Here is an 11380-nt window from a genome sequence, read left to right on the forward strand (position 1 = left end):
TGTCCACGCAGAGATTTGCTGCCACGTTTCGAATCTGTGGAAAGAAGAAAGAATGAGCACGGGTTGGTTTTTATTGTATCCCTAGCTCCTGGCAATTCTGGTATCGATTCTGTAGCTGTTTTTTTGATTACTTGATTACCAAATGATGCTTTAAGTTTATATGGAATGTGGGGAGAAAAATCAGGTTTTAAATACAACATGGCCTAATGGGCATGTAAAAGAGCATGAAATGGGGGGTGACTGGGTGGCTCACTCAGTCAAGCATCCGACTTCAGCTCAGGTCATGATCTCACAGCTCGCGGTTTGTGAGTTTGAGCCCCGTGTCGCGCTCTGTGCTGACAGCTGGGAGCCTGGAGCCTGCTTCAGATTCTGTGTCTCCCCCTCTCTCTGCCTCTTCCCTGCTCATGCTCTGTCTCTCTCAAAAATAAACATTAAAAACAAAAACATGAGATGGTTCAAGGGCAAAACGGCAGCTGGCTGCAGCAAAGGGCTGTGTAATAATGCAGCACAGGGAGCAGCTAAGTTCACGACTTTTATAAAATGGCCATTTTTTCTTCAGTGAGTTAAAAATTAGAAAAAAAATTATACATAGAATGCAAGTGTGGGGGAGGGGCAGAGAGAGAGAGAGAGAGAGAGAGAGAGAGAGAGAATCTTAAGCAGCTCTAAGCTCAGCCTGGAGCCCTAGGCAGGGCTTGATCCCACGACCCTGGGATCATGACCTGAGCTGAAATCAAGAGTTGGAGGCTCAACCGACTGAACCACCCAGGTGCCCCTCTTCAGACAGTTCCTAACTTGGAATTCATTGTCTTGTTGCCCCAAAGCATCTTCTACCATTTTCACCTTATCTGGGAGAAGAGATCAAATGTGAGGAAGGTGATGCGAGTACAGCGTGTGACCGAGATGAATGAATCCCTGAGCATCGCGTGGTTTTGTGCAGGATATGGCAACCATGTTCCAGTTCGCCTGGAGGGTCTGTGCACCTGTTGTCACGTGTAGCATTTCTCCTGGATGATAAGCTATGTGTCACCCTGGAGTGTTAGTGAAGAAAGATGGTGCTATTGGTAGAACACTATCCGGGACGAAGATTCTCTGTGTAGAGTCTGAACTTTGGAAAGTTGCAGAATGAGTGACAAATGACACTGATAATTCCTTACAATTATTGGATTAACACTGGTAAAAGGACCACGTAGTTCAGGATGGGCCGAGAGTGGACTATGAAAAGTATCAACAGAAATAGCCACAGAGAGAGTCTGGCCACGGAAACACGTCCCTTTGTCAAGTCTGGCTGTCTGACGGTTTCACCAATTATCCTGTTGACATCAGAACCACACCCTGTAGTACAGTTGGATATTGTTCGTGGCTGGTTACTTAGGCCTCAACGTTTAGATAAGCTCAATTATCTCAATCCTTTTGATGCCTTTATATAGCCCTGGATTATAATAATCCCTTTAGGTACTGTTCAGAATGGAAACAAGAACAGGATGTACTCAAGCGATAATTTTAGTCAAGACTCTTTGCCAAGAAGGAGTACGTAAGGTAGGGAGTCTCTCCGGGACAAAAGGTTGGCTGAACCAGGCCTATTCCTACTGGGACAGGGGCAAGAGGCAGAGAGAGGCTGTTATGAAATCTACTGAGTGTCACGAAAGGAACAGATGATGCCTGGGTGGCATTGTTGCGGACAGAACAATTTCTTATTTCACTTCCTGTAGGAGTAGAGGTTGGTATATAATGTCATTTGGGAGGGAATCAATGTGTGGTAGATATCAATTTCCTTATTCAGGGAATTTGGCAACAGCCCGGGTTCATCTTCCACTATTGGACCTCTCTGCTTTCAGGGTCACTGTCCCTAATGATAGAGGAATGTGAAATAATGTAGGACACAGGGCACTGGTTCTTAACCTAGTCCGGTCTGCAGACTTGTCTGAGAATCCAAAGAAAGCTATGGACAATTTTACCAAAACAAACAAACAAACCTGTAAGTGGAGACATGCCAGCACTTCTGTGTTCATTTTCCTGGAACCTACAGACCCCACAGTGGAACCCTGAGTTAGGGGAAATGCTTTCCACCCCCTCCTTGAAAACTACGTGTATCCTTCCTCTTTGTAAGGAAATCCTTAAAGACAGGGAATGAGCTTGGCTGCTGTCAAAGTGCACCTGAATCACTCTCACTTGGGCTAACTTTTCTCCACCTTCCGGAAACAAGTTCCAGGGAGGAATTTTACTAAGCCAAGCTTAAAATCAGCCTTGTGTAAAATCAATTCCTTGGTGTGTGATAGAATTTCTTTGGTGAAATAGAAACACCTGAAGGTCAAGAGTTTGCTTTTGCTATCGCTTACTGGAGCTGATCTGAGTCCAACGTGTCCATTGTCTAAAGCTCTCTCTAACCTGAGGGCTGCCCGACAGGACTCCGGGCAAGACGCTTTTTCGACTGTTGGACCATTTAACTCACAGACACACTCTCAGAGATCCAGCATCGGTTTGTGCCAAAGACACCTTCGGGGCACTATTGTTCCCTCTGCTGGAGAACAGAAGCTCTGAACCACATTTAGGAAAACAACAGCTGCTTATGGTTTATGGCCATTTGGCCACAGAGACAGTGTGCCCTTCTCTGTCAGCTGGCATGGCACTCATTCACTGAAGGGGCCCTGCTCTTGGAGAAGGAGGACATAGGGCAGAAAAGAATATACACAAGCCAGGGACACTGAGTGGCGAATCTGCCACATCTGCCCGTGGGTACACACCAAGGCCCATCAGAGAGCCTCGTTTTATTTCTAAGCGCCGTGAGCTCCAAGGACTCTGGCAGGGATGGAGGAGATCGTTTTCTAAACTCTTGAATTTTCTAAATTCTCACTCAAATGGCATCTGTGTAGACAACGGGATAAACTGTTTTGGGAGCCAAGTTGCAAGGTGCAAGGGCTTCATTGTCTACATCTGTGTAAATTCCAACACACAGCCGTGCCAGAGAAGAAATGGTAGGGAACACAGGGTGAGGTAGGCACCTGGGTGCAAGACCGGTATCAGGCCATCCTCACCGGCTTCTCTTTTCCTTTTCTTTTTATCTTCACCCCTTCAGCCCATGGCCATGCCCTCTCCTGTTGCTCACAAACACAACGCCGTCAAAACCGTACGGAGGGCAAACGGATGGTCGCCAGAGCGGGGAGGCCTGGGGGCAGGGGCAAAATGGGCGAAGGGGAGTAGGAGATACTGGCTTCCCGTTTGGGAATGAAGAAATCATGGGAATAAGAGGCACAGCACAGGGGATATCGTCAACGATACTGTAAGAGCAATGTAACAGGACAGACCTATGCTTGTGGTGAGTATAGGAACATAGCAGAATTTGTGAACTTGTCCGATCCATAAGCTGTATACCTGAAACTAATGTAACATTGTCCGGCAACTATCCTCAAAAAAAAAAGAATAAAAATAAACAGGTGAATAAAATTCCAATGGAACTAATTCTGTTTTCCTTATTCGAGTGAAGTTAAAAAATAAAGATAAGAAACTTTATACAAGGCTTGTGCTTTTTCAATGCGGGCTCTGTATCTGGCTGAAAATGAGGTGGTTTTCACACATTGCACACCCCCAAACTAGGACACAGAGCGCTGAATAAATCTTATGACAGAATAGATACTTTTCATGCTTTATTCCTTTGATGTCCAGCTTCAGGGCTTGGCATCATTAAAACTGTGTCAAGAAATCCTGAGAGACACTGAACAGGATTAGAAAGTTAGGTAATGCTTGACTAGGACCGGGTGGGGAGCTGGAGGAAAATGTGGGAAAAGAGAATCATTACGAATGACAGGATTACAGAGATAATCTCCTTTTGGGCAAGGTTTAGGAAAAGGTCTGGCAGAGAGTGAAGAATGTCTTAGATATGCAAGAGAAGTCAGTGTCATCTTGAACATTTCTCCCCCCTCCCCAACACGGGAAGTTTTTAAAAAGAGGTGGAAGAGAGGGGGAGTGTGGTGTGAATGTCAACTTGGCTAGTAGGTGTGGGATTGGTAATTCTGTTGGTTGTTAAAGAGAGACTAGCCTGGGTGCCTGGGTGGCTCAGTCGGTTGAGTGTCCGACTTGGCTCAGGTCATGATCTCACGGTTTGTGGGTTTGAGCCCCACATCCGTCTCTGTGCTGATAGCGCGGAGCCTGCTTCAGATTCTCTGTCTCCCCCTTTCTCTCTCTGCCCCTCTCCTGCTTGTGCACTCTCTCTCTCTGACAGAGAGAGAGAGAGAGAGACAGAGACAGAGACTAGCCTCAGTTTAACAACTGAGCGCACGGGTTGCTAATTCCCCCCATATCAGGGTCTTTCAAGGAAGAAGTACTGGGTTCATGATTCATTCAATACATTTTATAAAGTACCTGCTCTCCCACTCACTACACCACATACTGGGTATAGAGTGAAAAATAAAAAAAGAATCAGTTCCAGAGGGTAGGTGAAATGGGCAAAGAGGGTCAAAAGGTACGAACTTCAGGTTATAACGTAAGTTCTGGGGATGTAACGCACAGTTAAGAATACTGTGTCGTATACTTGAAAGTTGCTAAGAGTAGATCTTAAAAGTTCTCATGAGAAAAAATTTGTAACAATGTATTGTGATGGATGTTAACTAGCCTTACTATAGTGATCATCTCATAATACATATAAATATCCAAATCATTGTTGCACATCTGAAATTAATATAACGTTATATGTCAATTATCGCTCAATAAAAAACATTTGATTAAAATAATTCTGAATTTAACAACAACAACAACAACAACGACAAAATTGGTCTCCTCTTTGTGCAGCTTGAGGTCTAGTGAGGACATCAGAGTGCACACGAGTGGAAGAAAGGCTCAAGAGTCCCAATATTTCTGGCTGTGAATTTTTAAAATGGCAAAAGGAATCAAGACACTTCTTCATGGACGGCGGTTGGTTGTAGAATGCAAATCTGTGTGCCCAGCTAGAGAAAAAGAAGATGGTAGGTTAGTATGGAGAGAGAACTGAGCGGAGACAGAGCAGATCCGGCTTCTGCTGTCCAGGCACAAAAGGAGTTTCCCCCACCCCACCCATGGCCATGCATTCCTTGTATACTTCATCCACGTATGAAAAGTTAACTTTTAAGGAGTGCTTCTGAATGAAAGGTGCTTTGAGAAGCACTGATAGAGATTCCAAGGCAAAGAAAAAACAAACAAACAAACAAACAAAAAACCAGCTTCTGCTCCCAAGGGGCCCACAATCTCAGAGGGGAGACGTCACTTGGGACGTGTGTTGTTAGATTGGTAAATGCTAAGTGAGGACTGAAGAGAAAATGAAAAGACCGCTTGGGGCACTTAGTAGAACTGGTTGGTGCTATTGGAAGGGGCTCTAAGAAGACCAGTAGAATTGAATCTTGAGAGAGAAAGACAGAAGGAGCCCGGAGCCGTAGGGGTCAGAAATGAACACATATATGGAGGTTTGGCAGAGCAAGGAAACGGCACACAATCATGGTTCAGCATGAGGTTTGTAAAATGAGGACAGTCACGTCTCAGAGGGTGTTTGTAAAGATTGAACTGATACACGCAAAGCGCTTAGCACAGTGTTAGTATACTGCAAGTGGTCAGTAAATGTTCGATACTATTTATTCACTTGTTTATTTTCTCGGCTATATCAACTACTACGGTGAATGTGGTGACGCCACAATCAAATCACATTTCTATTATACTGTGAGATGTCCCATAGGCACCTCAAATACAGAAAGACTACAGCTGAACAAGCTGTGGCCCATCACTCCAGACCCCTGCTTTGGTCCTTTAGATCAGCGGTTAACCTTGATGTTAGAAGCAGACATTCAAGGTCTCAGCCTGGCAACTTGGGTGGCACCTTATACACCCCCATATCTCTACCCCCCCCCCCCGCCCCTAGTTAGCTCTCTATGGATCCCAGCCTTTAATACTGAGCACCCCACTCCTTTTCTCTCCTTTCCAGTCTTCCAGGCTTTCAACATCTCATGGTTTTTTTTTTTTAATTGCAGTGAAACATACATAAAATGAAGTTTGCCATTTTCTTAAAAAAATTTTTTTTATGCTTATTTATTTTTGACAGAGAGAGAGACAGAGCATGAGCGGGGGAGGGGCAGAGAGAGAGGGAGACACAGAATCTGAAACAGGCTCCAGGCTCTGAGCTGTCAGCACAGAGCCCCACAGGGGGCTCGAACTCACAGACCGCGAGATCATGCGTTGAGCTAAAGTCGGACACTCAACCGACTGAGCCACCCAGGCGCCCGTAAATTTGCCATTTTTACCATTTTTAAATGTAAAACTCAATGGTACCAGGTACATTCAAAATTTTGCTGAGGCGTCTGGGTGGCTCAGTCGGTTGGGTGGCCGACTTCGGCTCGGGTCACGATCTCGCGGTCCGTGAGTTCGAGCCCCGCGTCGTGCTCTGTGCTGACAGCTCACAGCCTGGAGCCTGTTTCAGATTCTGTGTCTCCCTCTCTCTGACCCTCCCCCATTCATGCTCTGTCTCTCTCTGTCTCAAAAATAAATAAACGTTAAAAAAAATTTTTTTTTGCATAATTATCACTACTATCGATGTGCAAGATGTCTTTATCCCTCAAAATAGCAACTCGTAACCATTAAGCAATTACTTCCCCACTTCCCCCGCCTCTGGTAGCATCTATGTTACTGACTATACATTTGCCTAATTTAGACACCTCGGTTAAGTGGAACCATACCATGTTTGTCCTTTTGTGTCATGCTTATTTCACTTTGCATAATGTTTTCATGGCTTATCCATATGATAGCATAGATTAGAACTTTGTTTCTTTTTAAGACTGATATTGTATGTAATATACATATTAATACACATATATATCCCATTTTGCTTATCCTTTCATCCACTGATGAAGACTGGGGTTGCTTCTACCTTTTGGCTATTGTAAAAACTGATGTTGTGACTATTGGCATACAAAGGTCTGTTTGCATACTTGTTTTCAGTTCTTTTCGGTATATGTCTAGGAGTGGAATCGCCCAGGTCATATGGTAATTCTATGTTTACCTTTCTGAGAGGCCGCCATGCTGTTTTCTGTAGCGGCTGTACCGTTTGACATTCCTACAAGAATTGTACAATGGGTCCAACTTCTTCACATGCTTGCCAATGCTTGCTGTTTTCTGTTTTTGATAATAGCCATGCTAGTGGGTGCAAAGTGGGATCTCATTATAGTTTTGATTGCATTTCCCTAATGAATAATGATATTGCATACCTTTCCATGTGTTTGTTGGGCATGCCCATGTGTTCTATGGAGAAATGTCTATTCAAGTCCTTTGCCTTTTTTGAATTGGGTTATTTGTTTTCTTGTTGAATTGTAGGAGGTTTTAAAAACGTTCTGGATATTAATATCTTATCAGATACATGGTTTGCAAATATTTTCTCGTGTTTTGTAAGGTTGCCTTTTCATTCTATTGGTAGTGTCTTTTGATGCACAAATGTTTTTATTTTTAATCAAGTTCGATTTATCTATTTTAATCTTTGTTGCCTTTTTTTGGTGTCATATTTAAGAAACCATTGCCAAATCCAATGCCATGAAGATTTTCCCCCTGTTTTATTCTAAGAGTTTTGTTACCTTGTGTTTAGGTCTGATCCACTTTGAGTTAAAATTTGTATACTATATAAAATAAAGTCCCAACCTCATTCTTTTGCATGTGGATGTATTATTTGGTAGGGTTACCATAACAAAGTACTATCAACCTGGTGGCTTAAACAACATAAATTTATTTCATCACAGTTCTAGAGGCTACAATCCTGAGATCAAGGTGTTGGCAAAGTTGATTCTTTCTGAGGGCTGTGGGGGAGAATATGCTCTATGCATCTCTCCTAGCTTCTAGTTTATGGCAATCTTTGACACTGTTTGGCTTGTAGATGCATCACCCTGATTTCTGCCTTTATGTTTACATGGCATTCTCCTCCTGTACATGTCTGTGTCCAAATTTTCTATTTTCATGAGGACACCAATCAAACTGGATTAGAGGCCAACTCTACTCCCATGTGACCTCATCTTAACTGATTACAACTGCAACAACCCTCTTTCCAAATAAGGTTATATTCTGAGATACTGAGATTAGGATTTCAATGTATGAATTTGGGGAGACGTGACCTACTAACAGTGGGTATTCAGCCTTCCCAGCATGATCTGTCCTTTTTCCACTGAGTGATATGGGTGCTCTTGTCAAAAAATCATTGACCACATAAGTGAGGTTTTATTTTTGGGTTCTGTGTTTTATTCCATTGGTCTATGTGTCTGTCCTTAGCCATGCTCACCTCCCCTTAGCTTCCTTGAGATATTATTGATACATATTTTTAAAAAAAAATTTTTTTTAACGTTTATTTATTTTTGGGACAGAGAGAGACAGAGCATGAACTGGGGAGGGGCAGAGAGAGAGGGAGACACAGAATCGGAAACAGGCTCCAGGCTCTGAGCCATCAGCCCAGAGCCTGACGCGGGGCTTGAGCTCATGGACCGTGAGATCATGACCTGAGCTGAAGTCGGACGCTTAACCAACTGAGCCACCCAGGCGCCCCTATTGATACATATTTTTAAAGTTTACTTATTTCTTTTAGATAGAAAGAGCATGGGTGGGGGAGAGGCAAAAAGAGGGTCAGAGAGAGAATCCCAAGCAGACTCTGTGCTCTCAGTGCGGAGTCTAATGGGGGCTCGCTCTCATGGACTGTGACCATGACTTGAGTTGAAACCAAGAGTCAGTCACTTAACTGAGCCACCCAGGAGCCCCGAGATATTTTTGATATCATAACATGTATAAATTTATGGTATATAACATGATTCGATGCACGTATATATGCAGAATGATTGCCACATTAAGGTTAGTTAACACCTCCATTTTCTCATGTAATTACCTTTTGTGTGTGTGTGTGTGGGGGGGGATGAAAACATTTAAGATTTACTCTCCTAACAACTTTCAAGTGTATAATACAGTATTGTTAATTATAGCCACTATGCTATATGTTAGATCCCTAGAACGTATTCGTTTTACAGCTGGAAGTCTGTGTCTTTTGATCAATATTCCCTATTTCTCCTATACCCCATCCCCTGGCAAACCACAATTCTATTTTCTATTTCTATAAGTTAAGCTTTCTTTCTTTCTTTCAAATATTTTTTTAATGTTTATTTTTGAGAGAGTGACAGAGTGCAAGTCGGGGAGGGGCAGAGAGAGCAGAGAGAGAGGGGGAAGCACAGAATCCAAAGTAGGCTCCTGGCTCGGAGCCTGACAGGGGCTTGAACCCATGGACCACGAGATCATGACCTGAGCCGAAGTCGGATGCCCAACCTACTGAGCCATCCAGGCGCTCCAAACAATTTGTTTAATTTTATTTTTAAGCTTATTTATTTATTTGGAGGGAGAGAGAGTGGGGAAGGGACACAGGAGAGAGAGAGAGAGAGAGAGAGAGAGAGAGACTCACTAGCAGGCTCTACACAATCAGCTCAGAGCCTGATGAGGGGCTTGAACTCATGAACCTCGAGATCATGACCAGAGCTGAAATCAAGAGTCCCACGCTTAAACGACTGAGCCACCCAGGTGCCCTGAGAATTACATAAAACTGTATATACACCTTCCCCTAATTCATTGGAAACTCAAAAAATTTTTTGAAGTGTTTTTAGAAATTAAAACAAATATACAAATAGAAAAGCTAAAAACGCTTGCATTATCCTTGCAAGACCTTTTGCTTTTTAACGTCTGTCTCATGGCCATCACAGCAGTTTTGCTTGAATGGATCCCCTCCGTCTCTAGTTCCTCCACGCCAGGGGCATACAATGACTGCTGGCAGGGACCAACTACTGCCTTTCCTTGAAATTATGCCCACGGAGAATTTCTTCCTATCTTATGCACATTTTCCTCTGCTGAATTTACCATAAATGTAATTGCTTTGGCATCTTTCTCTTACTCTGGGACTTACTAGAACTACTCATTTCAGAAGCCTGGCTTACATTATGCAAGAAAAAGCTGAGCCTGTGGCAGAAATATCACCACAGGGCCTTCAGATTTGTATGTGTTCTGCTCTAAATCGTCGATTTCTAAAACTATGTCCTGCCACTTGAAGTATTGTGAGTATTGTTTGTGAAACACATCCAGCATCAGAACAGAACTTTTGAGTTAAGTGTTATTTGCCGGAAACAATCTGATTTTCACAGACAGATGCAGAGGAAGATTTGCATAAATAAGCCACTTTTTATTGGGCTTAAGATAAGCAACTCCTCTCTAATAGAAGGACAAAAAATTACAGTACTTACTTCATATTCAACTGAGTGCTTTTACAACCATTATTTCCCTTCTTAATCTGCACCATGACCACGCTGTACATTCATTCACATTTGCAACTGAGGCTCTGGGACAGTAAGCGGTTTGTCCAAGATTATAAAAGCAGTAGATGGCGGGCAGGGTCTGTACCCATGTCTCTGATTCCTAGACCCATGATCTTCATATGAAATTGTGGTAATAGTTATAATTAATTCACCAGAACAGTGCAATTTAATGTGTTAAACCTGTGGCAAATGCTTTACTGAGCTCAAAGGAATATATGGAGATTAAAGAAGGCTCTGAATCCTTGGGTTTAGAAAAGAAGTGGTCCTAGTCCCAAATTGGGTTGGAGTCTGATCCAGATAGAGAGGCCAAAACGGGGTTAGAAATAAAATCACTTGGGGCACCTGGGTGGCTCAGTCGGTGAAGCGTCTGACTCTTAGTTTCAACATAGGTCACGATCTCACAGTTTGTGGGTTTGAGCCCCATGTTGGGCTCTGTGGTGACAACGAGGGGTCTGCTTAGGGTTTTGTTCTCTCTCTCTCTGCCCCTCCCCTGCTCGTGCTTTCTCTCTCTCTGTCTGTCTCTCTCTCTCTCAGTCAAAATAAAGAAATAAACTTAAAAGAAAAAGAAAGAAAACCACTTTAACACTCAGGAGCTTTGGTAAAGCCCTTGGCCGAGCCAAGGGATGAAGAAGTGATAATCAAGTCATTGAGGTCCACGACTGAAGGGGCATACATAGGTGGTTGCCTATGTGACTGGATTCTACGAAGGCTGTGGTGGTGTTAGAGAAGGAACCCTGGGGGGTTAAGAGAAGAAATCATTTCCTCATCTTTGAATGAGATTCTAGACTTTGAATCTGAATTTCTTAAAACGTCCATTTTCTGAAAAGTCAGAAAGTGGCAGAATAGTGACAACTTTACTCTGACCTATACAGTTGACTAGAAAATACCTACTTTTGTGTCCAACAGCCAGTTATATCCTGTGTTAAGCAGACAGTATGGAACAATTTTGATCTTTTGAACCCAGAACATGTAAACTTGAATGCTTAGAAACAATGAATTGATTTTTAGGTTGGATTTCTTTCCTTAAGTTCTGGTGTTGGAATTTCATA

Source organism: Lynx canadensis, chromosome B1, assembly GCF_007474595.2.
Source record: "Lynx canadensis isolate LIC74 chromosome B1, mLynCan4.pri.v2, whole genome shotgun sequence".
Taxonomy (NCBI): Eukaryota; Metazoa; Chordata; class Mammalia; order Carnivora; family Felidae; genus Lynx; species Lynx canadensis.